Below are 18,165 nucleotides of genomic sequence, written 5' to 3'. Positions count from 1 at the left end.
CTTTGACGAGATAAAGGAGCAATGGTTGGTTACTAAGGAGTTCGGTGATTAAAGGCCAAGATTCAAGAAGACAAAGCCTTTGTAAAGCCTGGTCAAAAGATGAAAAGTCAAAGTCCACGCAAAAGCTAAACAAAAGACAAAGACAGTGAAACTTCCGAAGACCATATCTTTGGACTCGGACCTTGAATTGGGCCTACCTTATGTCAAAACGACCGCTCGGAAAGAGCTTTCCAATGGACCAAGCGTTGACCCAATCAGAGGAGCAGAAGTGGACGAAATATCTGTCGAAGCCAACTGCAGCTGAGGAGCCCATTTTGGACTAAAGAAATTGGGTTTTGGGCCCGATTTTCCGGCCCAAAACATGGCTCCAAGCCCATGCACGATTTTGGATCCGAAGTATAAAACAAAAGCTTGACTCTTTGTTAATGGCAGTTAGGTTAGGAAGCTAATGTTAATGGAGTTTAGGGTTAGAAAAAGATAGATCTAGATTTGTTTTTAGATCTAGATCTAGTTTTGAATCTCCATTTTTATTAGTTTTCATTTCCCTTGTTTTAATTTAAAGTATTAAAATATTGTTATTGCTTCATTAGATAAATCAAGTAGTTTATTATTGATCAAATTCGATTTTGTCATTTATCTATTGCTTAGATCTAATTTCATTTCTTGGTTGTTAGTCATTTCGTAGTTATTGATGTTAGATTTTAATTATTGTTTGTTAAATTTTATAAAGTTAGAATCTTTAGATTTAGTTGTCTTAAATTTATAATTAGTTTTAGTTTAAACACCAAACACATCACTCTCACTGTTCCTTGTGTTTGAATAATTGAATTCTATTTAAGTCTTGAGGGTTTAAGAGTGGAACGAAATTCTTACTCGTTGTATTGCATGATTATGTTTTGAGAGTAAGAAGAATTGATTTAAACGTAAGAACGGTAGGATTTCGTATTAGTGTTGTTAACATTAATATTAGTGTTTTATTGTTTTTACGGTTATCAAATGGCGCCGCTGCCATCTTAATCTCGTTCATTACAAAAATTCAATTGCTTGAATCCAAGGGGCAATCCCCCATTCTCTACCCACCCACCCTTTTAATTTTTCATTCTTGTTTCTTGAATTTTCGAACTGCTTCACTTGCTCCGGGCATAGGGCTCTTGGATTCACAGAGAAAAACACTGCGGTGAAGGTATTTCTAAATTTTCGAAAATTCTGAAAATTTTCATACATATTATTTAATGTGTTGTTGATTTACTGGAATATTTTTAGAATTTTCAAAGTTGGTTTACCTTGTGAAAAAAATATGATCTTTATAGTGCTGCATTTCAGTTTTCACACCGTATGTTCTTGAAAAACAGACGAATAAGGTTACTTAGGGACTTCTAAAAATTCTATAATTTTTACAGGAGTATCTATCCTAAGTCAGAAGTTTGTAGTAAAAATTTGACGAGTTTTTTATTTGTTTTGACCTCCTAAATAGTAGAGTGTTTCTAGTGTGTTTCTGCAGTGTTGCAAACACTTAATATCTGGAACACCAGCCAATAAGGAGAGGTTGTAGAACTCCAATTGCTCTAAATTTTTTACAGGAACAATTAGGATCTGTCAGGAGTCTCCAGTAAAAATTTGGAAATTTTTGGATTTGTTTTGATGGGTTAACCATTCTGTTGTTTGTATTGTGTCCGAAAACCGTTTCGCAAACTTTGAAGGGCTGTAGAGGGACTTTCACAGCTCCGATTGATCTGAAATTTTACAGCCTACTTGATAGACGTCTTAGGAAATTACTGTAAAAATTTCAAATTTTTTGGAGTACGATAAAAGGCCTAAAACTTGAAAACCCTGGAGCGCGACCCGCGCCCAAACCGAGCGCGACCGCGCCCAAAACACTGGACATCCGAAAACTGGTCCGCAAACTTTGCAGGGCAGTAGAGGGACTTTCATAGCTCCGATTGATCTGAAATTTTACAGGCTACTTGATAGATGTCTTAGAAAATTACTGTAAAAATTTCAGAATTTTTGGAGTACGATAAAAGGCCTAAAACTTGAAAACCCTGGAGCGCAACCCGCTTCAAACCGAAGCGACAGCGCCAAAAACACCGGACATTCGAAAACCTTGAGCGCCGCAAAAACCGAAGCGACCAGCCAGCCAAACACTGGACATTCACAAAAACCTTGAGCGACCATCAAGCCAAAGAAGAGAGCGCACCACCGTGAATTTGCGGATTTTCACAGCTTTCGATTCAAATTTTCAATCTTCAAGTTTTTCGGTGTTCTAACTTGTTAAATACACTGAACACGTGAGACAAGACGCTATTCAAACGCTGTAGCAAGGACGCATTCAGGTACTCGTGTCTTCTTCCACTCCCACTTCTCTTCTGTCAGAGGAGTTTTAATTCTAGTATAATCAGGCTTGTTTTTCATAGAAATAAATACAACACGCCTATCTAGAATTTCACACACTACACTTGCATCAATGGCTAAAGAACAAGAGACTCCTCTCTCTGATTTTTATAAAGCCCTAAACGATGGCCCTAAGTCGTGCATCGTTCTTGCAGACCTAGTGGGGGATTTTCGAATCCCCCCTAATATATTTAACTTGTTACCGGTTTTTCATGGTTTAGACCATGAGAAGCCTTTACCAACACACGCGTAGGATAGACCAAGTTCTCACTACATTCCATCATCCTAAGCGTAAGTCCGATCAAGTTAAACTTAGGGTGTTTCCTTTCACCCTAGCCGACAAAGCGGCGTCTTGGTTAACTGCCCAAACGCCAAACTCTGTGGACTCATGGGCTCAACTTGTTCAATTGTTCATGGAACAATTTTACCCACCACTAAAGACAGATGAAATGCTTCAAAAGATTCATTTCTTCCGCCAGAATCCTCATGAATCCTTTTCAGAGGCCCGAATCGCTTCACCGATCTTCTCATTGAATGCCCACATCATAATCTTTGCGAAAAGACACGCTTTGTTCGTGCCTTCTTCAAGGGGCTTTTACATCGTCATAAGGAGGTTCTAGATATCATGACCGGGGGTAGTTTTCTTAGTAAAGGAGCCTTAGAGGCTTATACATTCTTAGAAGATCAATCTAAGAGGAACAACAATTGGGGAGGTAACGATTCCTCCCGCCCTCTCCTTCTTCTCGTGAGGTTAAACATGATCCCGAAGCTTAAAACTCTTATCGATGCCCTCACTAAAAAGGTAGATGCCATCTCTGCTCAACAACAACCCACTCCGGTCATGAACATTAACTCTACTTTCGTTGTAATGTCTGCATTTGTAGTCTTGAGCATTCCGACTTCTATTGTCCTCTTGTCTATGCACAAACACCACCACAACCATCACACTTCAACCAGCTTAACTCAACATCAAGGACAAGGGAACTTAGGTGACCATAATAGAGCTTTTGTACCCATAACCCGAACTATCAACATCAAGACATGAACGCCAACAAACTTTTAATTCCAATACAACCATCTACGCACAAAGTAGTAGTGACCTTGTTGGAGAAACAAAATCAAATTATGCAACAAAACTCCAACTTAATGAAAGATCGGATGATCAAAACTCTAATATGATGAAACAAACAATGCAAATGATGCGGTCTTTGTGCCAAAAGGTTATTGACATGTCTTCTAACCAAAATAATAACCAAACCGTGTTTTCCAAGTCAAGCAATGCCTAATCCTAAGTCAACAAACACCGCCCGAAAATAAAAAGTATTCAAAAATGGTAATATAAACCAAGGGGACCTACAAATAAATACTACCCTTCGCTTCAGTATTAGTAGTTGATAACCAAGTGACTATGCCTAAAGATTACCCACAAACTAAAAATGATACCATACCACATACTATAATAGAAACTCAAGACCCTACAACCGTAGAAGTACCCGGTTAAACCACAACCAAAAGGGAAAACATTACAAGATCCAATAATAGAAAGTGAAGACCCTACACCTGTAGAGGTTCTAATATGGATACCTAGATGGAAAACGGATAGAGATAAAGCAAAGCCTAATAATACTTTTATCCCTTCTGTTAAAAATAGTGATAAAGCACCATATCCCCAAAGACTAGTTGTGTTTAAAAATGACGAGAATTTTGATGAGATTAGGGAAGTGTTTAAAAATTTGACTATAAACCTACCTTTTCTAGAAGCTATAAAAAGTCTACCGGACACGCTTAAGTTTCTAAAAAAGAGTTGTGCACCAAGAAGAGGAAAACCAACATACCCCACGAAGCATTCTTAATCGAACAATATCCCTCTTTATCCGAACATAACGGAATTGTTAAGTACAAGGACTCGTCGCCCTATCAGATAATGCACCTTAGGTGATACCTTCATAACAACCGCTTTATTAGACCTGGGGGCGAAGTGTTAACTTACTCCCTTTTTATTTATATAAACAATTAGGTCTAACAAAACTTCAACCAACCAAAATGACTTTGCAAGCTAAATTGATCGTTCTATTAAGTATCCCAAGGGTGTAGTTGAAAATATTCTCGTTAAAGTTCGTGATTTTTACTATCCAAATTTACTTTGTTATTCTTGACACGAAGTTGCTCATGATTCCATTCCCATCATCTTAGGGCGTCCTTTCTTGGCAACCGCCAATGCCCAAATCAATTGTCGGGACGGGGCTCAATGACTCTTTCTTTTGGAAATCTTTCTCGTAGAAGTTAACATGTTTAGACAAAAACAGGGACAACTAGGTTTGCCTATAGAAGGAGAAGTGAAGTCCATTGAGAGTTTTGTACCTCACATTAGTGCGGCTGACACTTTAGGTCCCACACTAGTAGATACCCCTCTTATGGAAGAAGACAAGGATCACAATTTCTACTCCCTAGACGTAGATAACATCAAGGAGGATTTCCTTCGACTCTTTTGCAACCCTTCTTTGCTTTGCCATGAAGTTCTCTCCTATCGACATCCATTCATCTCTTGACGCCATGACCGGAAGAAGAATTTTTTGCCCTTTATCCCAAAGATTCTTCTTACCCACCTATTGAGGAATGTCTTGCATATCTCAAAGCCTCCTCGATGATATAGACCTAAGAACACTAGTTGAACACCATTCACCCACCTCACATCCTCATGTCACTCATTCACCTTCCATCACTTAATGTTCCTCGCCTCTACCTTTTCAAAGAACCATTGAGTTTGTACTTGACCTTGGTGTTTCTCCTATGCTTCATAACTATCTAAAACCAACTAGTGAAGAAGTAACACCCAAGGACAAGCCACCGGACACTTTTTTCATTTTTTCCATTTTTCCTTCTCAAAATTATCCACATCCTACGTATCTCTTCCACAACCATCAATTTTCTCATGTTCATTTACTTGGCATTCCCTTCGTAGGAGGACAAAGAAGAAACTGTATGCTGCTCGATTAGGTTTTAGATCTATAAGGCTTTACTCTCATTCCACTAAGCTACATCATAGGAAATCTTGGTGCTTAATTACGCTTTGATGGTGCATTCCATGTTAATTATTTGTGGAAAGACCCACAACTTTTTAGATTATTGATATATGGGAAACTGCATGTAAATACATATATATCACTTTAAGTCTAGGGAATCGACTTTAAAAAGACCTTTTAAGTTAAAACAAATTTTTACAAACCTGTTTTCAAAAATTTGTTTGGGGTGGGAGTGAGGTGTTTTGTTTTTCCATTCTTGATCACTCAAATTCCTATTCTTACCCCCACCTCACCCCCTTGAAGAGTAGTTAGATTTCTTCTTGTTTGTCATTTTGATGTTGTTTTTATTATTTTTAGTAGATAGGATGTTACGTTGTTAAATTCAGTAGTTAACTTTGAATTTGGTAGTTAAATGTTGTTTGAATTTCAATTTTAATATAATGTGGTTCTTTTCAAATTGTGCATAGATTTTATTGTTAATCCCACCTTCCTAATTGTTTGGGGGTGGTATTATTTATTCTATCATGATTTGTAGAAGATCCTCCATTTTAGAGTTTGTTTTGGAGTGAAGGTTGAGAATATTGTCGTAATTGGCATACCTATAATTAGATGTGGTGGTAGGATGAAATATAAGAGAGTTTAGAAGTTACTAGTCTAAATCCAGTATAAAAGATACTAGGGTTGTTTATGAATCAAGAATATGAGTTGTTTCCGTTTTCGGGTTTGGAAATTTTATTGTTTCCGGAAATTGCCTTAAAACTTTTTGGCAACTTACCGATTCGTTTTAACAATTAAAAACCTATAAAAACTCCCTTCTTTCTACACTAACAAACCACAATACATTCCACCATCATCCCGCACCATCCACTCCAAGTTTTACTTTCTTTTTCATCTAAACTCCGGTTTCAGCCGCTTCAGCGCGCCGAGGCGCGCTTCACATTTTGGAAAATTTATTCAGAGCGACATCGCCCATACTTGAGCGACCATGCCCTCATCTACTGGACCTAGAAGCGCCCGCCGCCTAAAGCCGAAGCGAAGCCGACCAGCTCAAAACACCGGAATTTAAAACTTCGAGATACCATGCTTTCTATCGAGAGCGCTTTCGGCTCGACTTCCGTGGACCAGAAAAATTCCAGTTTTCAGCGGGTTGTTCCCGAGTGATTTGCAGCTGTTCCAGAGCATAGTTTTGAGATGACATCTCCTACAATAATACTAGAACAGTCTTTCAAAGATTTGTTTCAAAGCACTACTTATGGTGCTTGGTTTCGCGAGGTGATCACACACGTAGGCTGGGAACCGCTTATGGTTCTTGCTAGCATTTGTTCTTGGACTTGCCATGCCCACTGAAATACAAGACCCATGATGCTATTGGGTAGATAATATGCATGTCTACACTTATGACTTTTGCATGAGGCTTATGGGTCCGGCATTTTCGTGTAGAGGACCAAGGGACATATAACGTGTAGCCCTTGGTAGCTTGTCCCTTTAATGTGATACTGGTAATGTTCTTTATCATGCTAAACATATTAGGGGAGTGGCATTTTTTTTCTTCGAAATGATGCCACTTGCGATGTTTTTTCCTTTGCTTTAGCTGAGGAACGCTATATATGACCTTCCTAAGACCTTAATGTCTAGTTTAGCACGAGCCCATAGCATGAGGCATAAGTATCTTCTTATGCCTATATTAGTTTGCCGATTATACTATGTTTCTTCCCTGCTTTTTTGTGCCCGCTTTCACGGACTAGGTTGGGTCGACATTGTGAGACCCACCAATTCTATTATTCGATCTTTCCGTCGCAATGACTTGGCAAGGGTGGAGGATACAACCTCATCGGGTTGCACCTTACACCCCATCCCACCAAGTGGCGCTTTAACGTGGTTAGGATCCGTAGATGATAAATGGCGGCAAGCTTGGCAAATTATAATGGCATGGCAGGATGCAAAGGAACCTCACTTCTTTATAGAAGAGAGGATGACGCGAGTAAACGCCGGAGTGGAGGTAAGTTTTAGTTTCAGTTAGTGTCTGCTTATGTCCCAAGCAATTTAATTCTGTTAACCCCATAATGGGTGGAACTCTTATAGAGTTGCGTCAGTTTTTTTTTTATATTACTATATTTGTATGTTTTAACCTTGTTTTGCAGATGTTCCCTGAATTTCACACGCCCAATGGTATTTTTCCTACCCTCTTTATTTAAATGCTTTGAGGACAAAGCATGTTTCTTGTTTGGGGGCATAGAAACACGTGTAATTAAGACATCTGTTAGGATATAGATATGTATAATATGCATTTGTTTTCAAGTTAAAAATTTCAAAAATATAAATAAATAAGTTTATGCTATACACTTAGGAATATTGGTGTTGTTTTCTTTCTCTATGCTCTTAACAATCTAGAAGTCTCAATGTAGCTTTTGCATCGTAATAATTGTTAGAAACTTAGGTTAATATGTAGGTAATAATCTTTGCATCTATCTATAAATATATTACATGAGTATCTATGATTGTTAGTAGTAAGTTTCAAATCTAGGCTAGAGTACTTATTCTACAAATCCTGTGGAGAATATAGCCTAAAGCCTTATATGAGCTTAAATATTTGAGAAATGACACAAGGGAGAAGTAAAATCCGGATAGAAAAATCACACGCCCACTTGCTTGATCATTATGCCATATCCTAAGCGAGAATTTAGGCCCTCTTTGGATCGATATAGCCAAAAATTCAAACTTATGAATTATTTTCCGCTAGTAAGCCCCTTCGAGCCTTTCTTTAGCCTTCCATAAACCACAATTCCTTTACCCTCGTTACAAAACAAAACAAAATAAAAAAATCAACTTACCCAATCTAGAATAAGTCCGAGAATAGAATGAGTGAAGAAAAGAAGAAGAGAAAAACCCGTGTAAACAAAAAATTAGTTAGTTGCTTAAAAAGAAAAAGAAGTTTCCATCCAAAGAAAAGAAAAGAAAAAGAAAAATAGAAATAAATAAAAACTCCAAAAATAGAATAAAAAGGGAGTCAAAAGCCAAAGAAAAGAAAAGAAAAATATGGCTAATGATGGAAACAAAGTATAGAAGCAAAAGAAAATAACAAGGTTTTCTCTAAGTTATATAATATGAAGACTCTATTATCTCGGACTTGTCCTTTTGTATATCCATTTCCTTCCTTCAAACCATCTCCTAATCCCCCCAACACCTAATAAAGACCTCTAGCTCAATTAGGAATAGGTTAGTGTGATAGTAAGTGGCGATGTGTTTGATCGACTCGCTTCCTTGTTTGTCATTGAGATTGTAAGGTAAAGTGTGCCCACCGCATTAATCGAGTAGCGAAACTTGAGTGGAAAAATCGAGTGGTTTTGTCTTGACATTTATGTGAGGACCTACTTAAGGACGCTTATTCCGAAGTTTTCAAAATGGACCTGCTATTACATTTCATAGTATTACTCATTGTTATATGTTTATTTTAGATGATTGATTATTATGCATATATTAGCTTAGGGTTCCGACCGGGTTATTCTTATATATTTGCTAGTTGAGATGTATAGATAGTTGAGACATGAATGAGAAAACAATAGTTTTATTTCTTAGTCGTTGTAGTATAGATGAAGTTTGTGAGTACCTTCACTCGAAAACTCTCACGAGGTTATAACTCGGCCCACTAGGGAATTCCTAGTGGTTTAAGGCCTTGTTGCATATGGTCAATGCAATCGCGACTCAAATAAACGAGTAGATATAGAACTCCATTTTTGGTCACTTATTCTAATTTCTCATCTTTGCTTGAGGACAAGCAAAATGCTGTTTGGGGTGGTTGATAAGAGCCCAAAACTGTAGTTTTAACCCCTTAGCAGTCATACTTTTAGACCAATTATGTGAGTAATAAGTAAGAGTTAATACTGATTACGTGTTTTTATGTATTCTAGGCTTCAAAGTCAATTATGTGCAGGAATGTGCCACTTTGACGAGATAAAGGAGCAATGGTTGGTTACTAAGGAGTTCGGTGATTAAAGGCCAAGATTCAAGAAGACAAAGCCTTGTCAAAAGATGAAAAGTCAAAGTCCACGCAGGCAGAAACAGTGCACAAAGACAGCAAAACTTCCGAAGACCATATCTTTGGACTCAGACCTTGGAATTGGGCCTACCTTATGTCAAAACGACCGGCTCGGAAAGAGCTTTCCAATGGACCAAGCCTTGACCCAATCAGAGGAGCAGAAGTGGACGAAACATCTGTCGAAGCCAACTGTAGCTGAGGAGCCCATTTTGGACTAAAGAAATTGGGTTTTGGGCCCGATTTTCCGGCCCAAAACATGGCTCCAAGCCCATGCACGATTTTTGGATCTGGAAGTATAAAAACAAAAGCTTGACTCTTTGTTAATGGCAGTTAGGTTAGGAAGCTAATGTTAATGGAGTTTAGGGTTAGAAAAAGATAGTTTTGAATCTCCATTTTTATTAGTTTTCATTTCCCTTGTTTTAATTTAAAGTATTAAAATATTGTTATTGCTTCATTAGATAAATCAAGTAGTTTATTATTGATCAAATTCGATTTTGTCATTTATCTATTGCTTAGATCTAATTTCATTTCTTGGTTGTTAGTCATTTCGTAGTTATTGATGTTAGATTTTAATTATTGTTTGTTAAATTTCATAAAGTTAGAATCTTTAGATTTAGTTGTCTTAAATTTATAATTAGTTTTAGTTTAAACACCAAACACATCACTCTCAATCGCTCATTGTTGTTTTGAATAATTGAATTCTATTTAAGTCTTGAGGGTTTAAGAGTGGAACGAAATCCTTACTCGTTGTATTGCATGATTATGTTTTGAGAGTAAGAAGAATTGATTTAAACGTAAGAACGGTAGGATTTTGTATTAGTGTTGTTAACATTAATATTAGTGTTTTATTGTTTTTACGGTTATCAGTGTGTAGTAAATGTAAAGCCTTCGACCATACAGACGCTAAGTGTAGCAAAACCACAAGGGTTTGGAAGCCAAGAAATCCAAATTCATCAATTGTGAATGTGAATACACGCACACGCACACGCACACGCACACGCACACGCACACGCACACGCACACGCACAATTTTTGTAATTCTTACGTCTTCTTTGAAGGTTGATGAACTGATAGACAGTTGCACCTTCAGTCAACTCAACTACGACAGACAAATATGAAGATGGAGATACTTCAGGTCAGTTCATCTTATCTATTTCCTTTGCTCGAGGCTGGGTATCTCTTTCAGATGAATAAGAAGATTAAGTCCACTATACTCGCTCATCAAGTAGGAAATTTGCAGGCACATCTTGAATTTGGAATTGCAGTATCTTCTTTGCAACCTCATGAATTCCCTTTCTTGAGGAGTTGAGAAAGAGGGTCGTGTATATGGACCTAACTATGGCAGGCCAATAGTCATAAAGAATTAGCTGAGGTTAGTTTATCTCATATATTTTGTTCTTATAACCATTACTTAAGTCCCAAGTAAATTGATTTCACTACCAAACTACAATGCTTTGTTTTTTCAACAGTCTTTCTTTAATGAGTTTTTGATTTGCACACACTAAGCTATTGGTTTAAGAACTCTTCTTCTTCTGCCCCTTTCAACCAGGTATGTCTTTCAAATTGTTTTTTGTTTGCATAATGATAATAACCCTTTGGTGATATTGGTGTATTTGCTCAAGTGATGTCTTATTGGAACTTTGGATTGATGATTGTTTTTTAGAATACCCATTTGTTTGTTTTGTTTGCTTTTATGGACATCTCGAATCTTTGATTGATTTATAGAAATTTTAGGACACAAATTTATAATTTTGTTGATTTAAGAGATACCTGAGTTAATGATGATAGTATCCATTTGCCTAGTGATATAGTTTTTGAAACTAAAGCAATAATGTTGAACCAAGAACAAAGAAAGTAACCCAATTTCCATTTTCCTTGATAACCCAGCTTAGTATTACTCATATTGAGAAGGTATTAAGTTGAACATTGATCTAATAAGGATCAACTTTTTATGACAATTGGGATTTTTTATTGGATAAATCCCCTTTACGCGGTTTTTTGTTTCTCTTTTTGGGAAATGGACAACTCAAACAGTCGTCACACTGTGATTGACATTTTTTTTAGCTGCTTCTAACTTGCACTTGGTCTCTTACACTTCAACCAATTTTTTTGATAACTTGGTAACTCTAATTTTTGACCGGTTAAAAACTTAGATTGACTATATAGATCTGTGGCATCTATTGATATCTTCATGTTTTCACTGGTTAAACTAAATTTATAACTTCCTGTGGATTCATCCTGCGACGCGCATGTGAATTTTTAGACTGTTTCGGTCTAATCATCCAAATTGACATCCTTAATTTCATGTAGTGTGATTATCATCCTATAATGTATTGCAGTGTCACGGTGTTACCCCCATGATGATTGTGTTGAAACATACAAAAAGAAGAATTACAATCGATTGTATAGATTCAGATAGATCATATTAGGCATTTCGACATTTACAAATTATATAGTCAAAGAGTTGTAATGAAACATAGGATAAAATGTCTTATACATACATATTTGTTTTTTATTTGAAATATGTTTGATGCCAATAAAATGTCTTGAGAGATGGTTGAATCCTCTACATAAGACAAAGGGAAGGAAATCTTAACATAGCAAGTGGTTTATTCTGCATTTGTTTGTGTTCAATAGGAGCATAATTATGTGTTGCGCAGGTACTTCAAAATTGAAGTCGTACCGTGTCGGACACTCCGCATTTTAACTGAAAATATCGTGTCTCTGGAGTGTTCCTACCATGTCTCAGTCGTATCCGTGCAACATAGGAGCATATGCTCAGTGGATTTTGGTTATAGGAGTTTTAAGGTATTGGGCTCTTTCTTATTCTCAAAAGTTTATTGCAAATTCTAAGGTATTGCTTATCAGAGAGCTCGAGGAACTGGTAGAGACTACCCTAGCGTTATACAAAGTTATATAGGCCTTTCGACAAAATGTTTAAGTGCTTTACAAGTTGTAATTCATCAAACCGAAAACCCCACGACCTTTATCGACACGCACGCGCACACACACAATAATACGATGCCTAGAATAAACACATAAATTTTAAAAATATGAATAAATTACATGATTAAGTGGAGTATCTACACCCTTGCCCTCATGCCGCCCACATCTATCCAACCAGATGGGTGGATGAAAATCAGTAAGGCTAGGTAAAAGGGACACTGCGCAAGCAATCTCCCAATAATTAAGGTTTCAAATCAACCCGCGAATCTGAGATACCTCATAAAGGGAAGACACATAAAAGTGTTGGAATTCGGGATGCCAAGAATGAGGTATGATAATTAACTAACGAAATATAATAAGAGCCTAATACTGTTTAGGCAAACCAAATAAGGGGGTTCATGGATGTCATTGCGCAAGACAACTGACCTACCATAACATTTTACAGTTAGAACTGGTTATATTATTAAACTTCATTCCCATATTGTTAAGAAATAAAAACCCATAAATTAATTACAGGTGAAAATTATATAGGAGAGCTTTAATTGCATTTGTGGAAAGTAAGAGGTGTAGTATAAAGGTAACCGGTGTTTGTTTTTGTGTTGTAATTGCTATTTTGCACTGTGGGACCTGGTTATGGTTAGAGTTGTAGTTGCTAGATTGAGCCAGTGGTGGTGGGTATGGATAACCGGTTACCGGTTTGTTGTTCTTTCTTTTTGCTTGGTACGAGTTTGTTCTTCGTTGCTCATCTTTGAGGAGAGCAAATTAAAGGAGAACACGCCATGATTATTTTTATTATTTTTATTTATTTTTATTGAGTGGTCAAGACGCACATTACATCAATGATGATTGATAAAGCGCTAATTCGTGTTTATTGGTTTTTATACTTAAGTCCGAGGTCCGAAGTCCGAAGTCCGAAGTCCAAAGTCCAAAGTCCGTATAGTCGTCCGTTTTAGTCAAGTTACCTTACTCACGTGGGTTTGGTAGGATAGGTCGAGTAAGGGATCGTCCAAACCTTAGGGCTCGGAAAGGTTCACAACTAGAATTACAACTTTTTGTGAGTAGGATTTTAGGTTTTTTAGTTGATTTAATTAAATTAACAGTAATGCAAGTAATGTAAATTACTAACGGTGAATAAACAAAATAGAGAAACAGGGAGAGAGTTAATCATACTCATGCAAAAATCATTTTTTAACAGTTTATATTACCACATCACTGCAGCTCTAATTCGTCTCGTGTTCGGAGACGACGTCGACTATTGATCCCTAGCGAATGCCCACATCTCTGCGCCGCATCGCACTAGCATAAGGAGTTGAACTAATATTTCATCTCTGGAATATCATTTCAGCTCCTGGCTCGATTCCACATCAACTGGACAAATTGGAGAGCGATCGACCTGATAAATTCGCTACAGAGACATTTTAGATCGCGCCGACGATCAAAGCTCGAGCATCAGCTCTCCAAATTTGTACAGTCTCAGTTATTTTGGGACCAGATGTCTAATTTATGCCTAACTCCTAAGCAGTGATTCTAGAATATTTAAAGAGTTAATTCGGATTCTCACACGAGCAACATAACCCTCCCCCTGGGGGGGGGGGGAGATTAGTTCATGATCATTGAAGGAATAATTAAACTTGTTGTATACATTAAATAAATAAATGCAGGACAAGAATTAAACTTGAAAAGAAATGACTATTATTAAGAATAAATGACTTACAGTATTTAAGTGGCTGAAATGAAAAGGACATAATTTAAGTGCTGAAAGGAAAACTAACTAACTGCTATGCTGAGGCTAAAGCATGAAAATGCTGAAGCAGAATATCTGAAGACCCCCCCTCATATATATAGGCTGGATGGATGGAGAAGGATTAATTGAGTTTTGGCCGTTTCTCAATTTGAGACGTTCAAAACTTTGATATTCAAAGTTTTGTTTGCACGTGAATTCCTTTTAACCAAAGTTTTGTTTACGAAACAAAACTTCATTTAATGTTTTGTCCTTTTGTGCTTTGTTTTTGTCCCTTTGCTCAATTTCATTTCAATCTTTGAACAGGTACGTGTCTTCTCACATTGCAAGGTGGCACAATTTTGTGACCATCTCTTGCCACCTGCCTATGCTGACTCGTCATGCCTTTTGGGCCCGCCGAGTGGGTCCAGTGGCGGCATTGATTTTGGCATTTTTACAATTTTCTGTCTTTGCGTAGGGTTCGTCGCCCTGGTCGCTCTGGCAGTTCACTAGCCAACGTCGGCATCTAGATTTATCAGATGTGAGCTTCGGAAGTTTGCTGCTTCTTTATATGTGGACCCGTTTTGCACTGGTTTTGTTCTTTTGGAAACTTCGGCTCTAGTCAGGCTTTGTTGGGCTTCACTGGGGTTGAGTGGGAAACTTCAAATATTCCGGTATTCCCATACTTTGATACATGTTTTATTATTATATTCATGTTAACTGCGGAAACCTGCAAAAGTACGAAATTATAATTATTACATGATTATTAAACACATAATTGATCAAAATGCTATGTCTCTCAGGGTTTAATATTACAGTTTTGGGTGCTTATCAATGATCAATTTTATAATACTGGGTGTGAATCAGATTACATTCTTGCACATTACCAAAACCCAAGAATGATGTTATGCCTCTAGGAGAAGCTGCAAAAAGAACATCAGGCTCACTATTGTGACTAAACGTATTTTTTAGCAGGTGCCAGCTAACTTACCTGGGATGAAGTGCCTACCAGAGAACTGGGTGCAAAACTACCAAAAACCAGATATTCATTTTATAAGAAGATCCTGAACCTTGATGTTGAACTCAACTCCTTGACAAGGGTTGAAACTCGAAAGAGTTTTAGGACTTCCTGATGGCTTGGACTTCCATATAAATGAGAAGTGTCTTGCATATGAAGTGTATCAGATAAGAGATATGCGTCGTCACCTATTTCCTGGTAAGCAGGGGGTGGGGAGAGTATTGAGAATGCAATTTGTCACACAAACAGGTTGACTTTTGGTCTTTTACTTTTCTGCCCCAAAATATCATAAAAATAAAAAAGAATAACTTTTGCAAGGGCATTGGTCATTTAAGTTTTATGATTACAGAAAGACAATAAATAAGATACCAACGAAAGCTTTCTTTTAATACATTTTTACTGCAAGGAGAAATAGAAAACAGTGTTTGCATATGTTGTACCTGTCCTTACGAAAACCTTGAGTGCACGATCATTATAATGTTGAACTTTTTTTTTATTAGACCTTGACTTGGGCATCATAGTTGGAGATTTGAGTTAATATCATTTTTTTTCTTCTTGCAGATATCATGGCTGGGACCAGTTGAGGCTTCCTTTGCTTCACCATAGCTGATTCGTGGTGTCGGGTTCCAAGTATTATGTGCTTCTGGTACATTCTTTTGCATTAACCTCTGTTGTTTATGCATATGTCACCAATCCTCGCCTTTGTTTTAACCCCCAGATTCAACTTGGAAAAATAACAAACATTTAACATATTTTTCTTTTCGGTTCCTTCTGTTCTTTGGGCTTAATATGTTGTTTCTTATTGATTTGATTTACAGGTTGTGATATGACAAAAGATGCCAACTTCATGTTGCCATCTTACATTCTTACCAACGTTTAGAGTTCGTTGGTGATGCTGCTTTGGGGCTTGCTTTTGCAAATTTCATATATATCACATACCCTGATCTTGATCCGGGCCAACTCTGGCTTCTTCGTGCTTCCAATATTAACACTGAAAGGCTTGCTCGCGTTGCAGTCCGACATGGCCTTTTTCATTTTGTTAGGCACAATGCCCCTTCTCTTGATGTAAAGGTACACAAGCTAAGAATATTCTGTTGGTTTTAAACTTTAAATATTTGGTTTGATTATGCTCTGATATTTAGGTTTGTATATTGTTTTGGTAGGTTAATGAATTTTCTTTAGCAATTAAAAAATAAGAACAAGCTTGCGAGATTTCAGAGTATGGAGGAAAGGTAAAAGCGCCAAAAGTCCTAGCGGATATCGTCAAACCCGTTGCTGCGGCTGTATACATGGACGCCAAAATTGATTTGAAGTTTATGTGGGAGAACTATGTGATTGTGTTTTCATAATTTCATACATCTTTCGAATGTTAAATTACTATGTGATTGCTGCAGCTTTGTTGTTGTTTCATATAGGAGAACTATTACCGATTTATTATTGATATGATCAAATGAGTCATTTACAATCGGGATCACCGGAAGAAGTCGATTTCAGATATTAACTGAGAAAAAAAGACTCCATGCTAGCCAGTCAGATTTACTGATAATAGGAATTATCATGGTTTACTCCAACATCTCAATATCCTGCTTACCTATCTGATGGATAACAAAGTGCTTATCCTAAACTGTTTTACGACCAACAACTATAAACTGTAACAAATATACATTATGGAAGTGTCGTGCACCCTGTCTTCTATAAACTACACAATAGCTATGAGAGTGTTTCACAGGTGTCTAACATATGGGTGAAACGTTTTGTTCGCTCGAATCATTCACAAAAACACAAGTTATATGTACCTAATGCAGGTGATAGATCACAAAGAATCCTTTTTCAGAATCCAGCTATGAGACCGTGGTGAGAAACTAACAATAACACAACGAATGTATAATGTCCTAGCACAACAGAAACACCGAAGGAACATACAAAAAATGCAAGCAGCAATTCAGAAAATATATGTGTAATACAATCGTCTATAGTTGCCATTAGAGTATCCCGTGAACAAGTTCGATAAAAAATGCATAATTTTGCTTTGTTGTGATCCATAAAAATGTACAACTTATTCCGTGTTATAGTGTTATAATGGATTAGTTAATTGATATGTATTAGTTATTGGATATGGATATGGATTAGTTAATAGATATGGATACGAATTAGTTAATGGATCAACAACAGAGTTCTTATGCTATACAACTGCTGTCATATTAAAATATATATAAAGACATCAATATTCATGAAGCATTCAACAAAAACCTATTGAAAGCATACGCCAATATACAAAAAGAAATCCTAAGAAAACACATAAATATTCACGAAGCACACACCATCATTGAAAGGTTTACGAATTCCTTCTACTTCCTTCTACTGAAGGTTCGTTTTTTTTCCTGGACTGAAGGTTTTTCCCTAGTACACCATCTTTGAGAAGACTCCAAATTCTTTCCACTGAAGGTTAGTATTTTTTTACTGTTAGTACATATTCCAGGAATTTCTTATAGAAGATTGATTACTGCATGGCGGAAGCTTCACTTTTTGCTATGTTGTAGGATTAATAACATAATTCTTCACCAAAAAAAAAATAACATAATTATCATTGTTAATCTGTAATAGTAGTAGACCATTACAAGAAGCAAGAATCGTCCCTTTGAGATTTCTTAGTTTCTCTTTCAAAATCTTCCCATCTTTTATGTTGATGAAATATTTGTGAACCTGTTGATGGTATTGTAAGCGTTCTTGGATGATTACACATTCACACCTTATCCAGAACTAAGGCTGTGTTGGAGTATGAAATAAGGATCGGATATCATGTTAAAACATTGCTTGCATCATAATTTCTCAACTCACTTAGTGAATTAGCTGGAACTCCTAGAAGAACTTTGGTGATAATGTCATTGTTAAGATGTTGGCTGCGATTTTGTTGTTTTGCTGATTCTATTGCTTCACCACTCTGACCACCACCATCACTAATACGCCCCAGTCCACCAATTCCATATTTATCCACACTGACACCTCCAATTAAAACACCTCCTATGGTCGG

The sequence above is a fragment of the Coptis chinensis genome, chromosome 6 (assembly GCF_015680905.1).
Source record: "Coptis chinensis isolate HL-2020 chromosome 6, ASM1568090v1, whole genome shotgun sequence".
NCBI lineage: Eukaryota > Viridiplantae > Streptophyta > Magnoliopsida > Ranunculales > Ranunculaceae > Coptis > Coptis chinensis.
Note: the sequence above shows the minus strand (reverse complement) of the source record.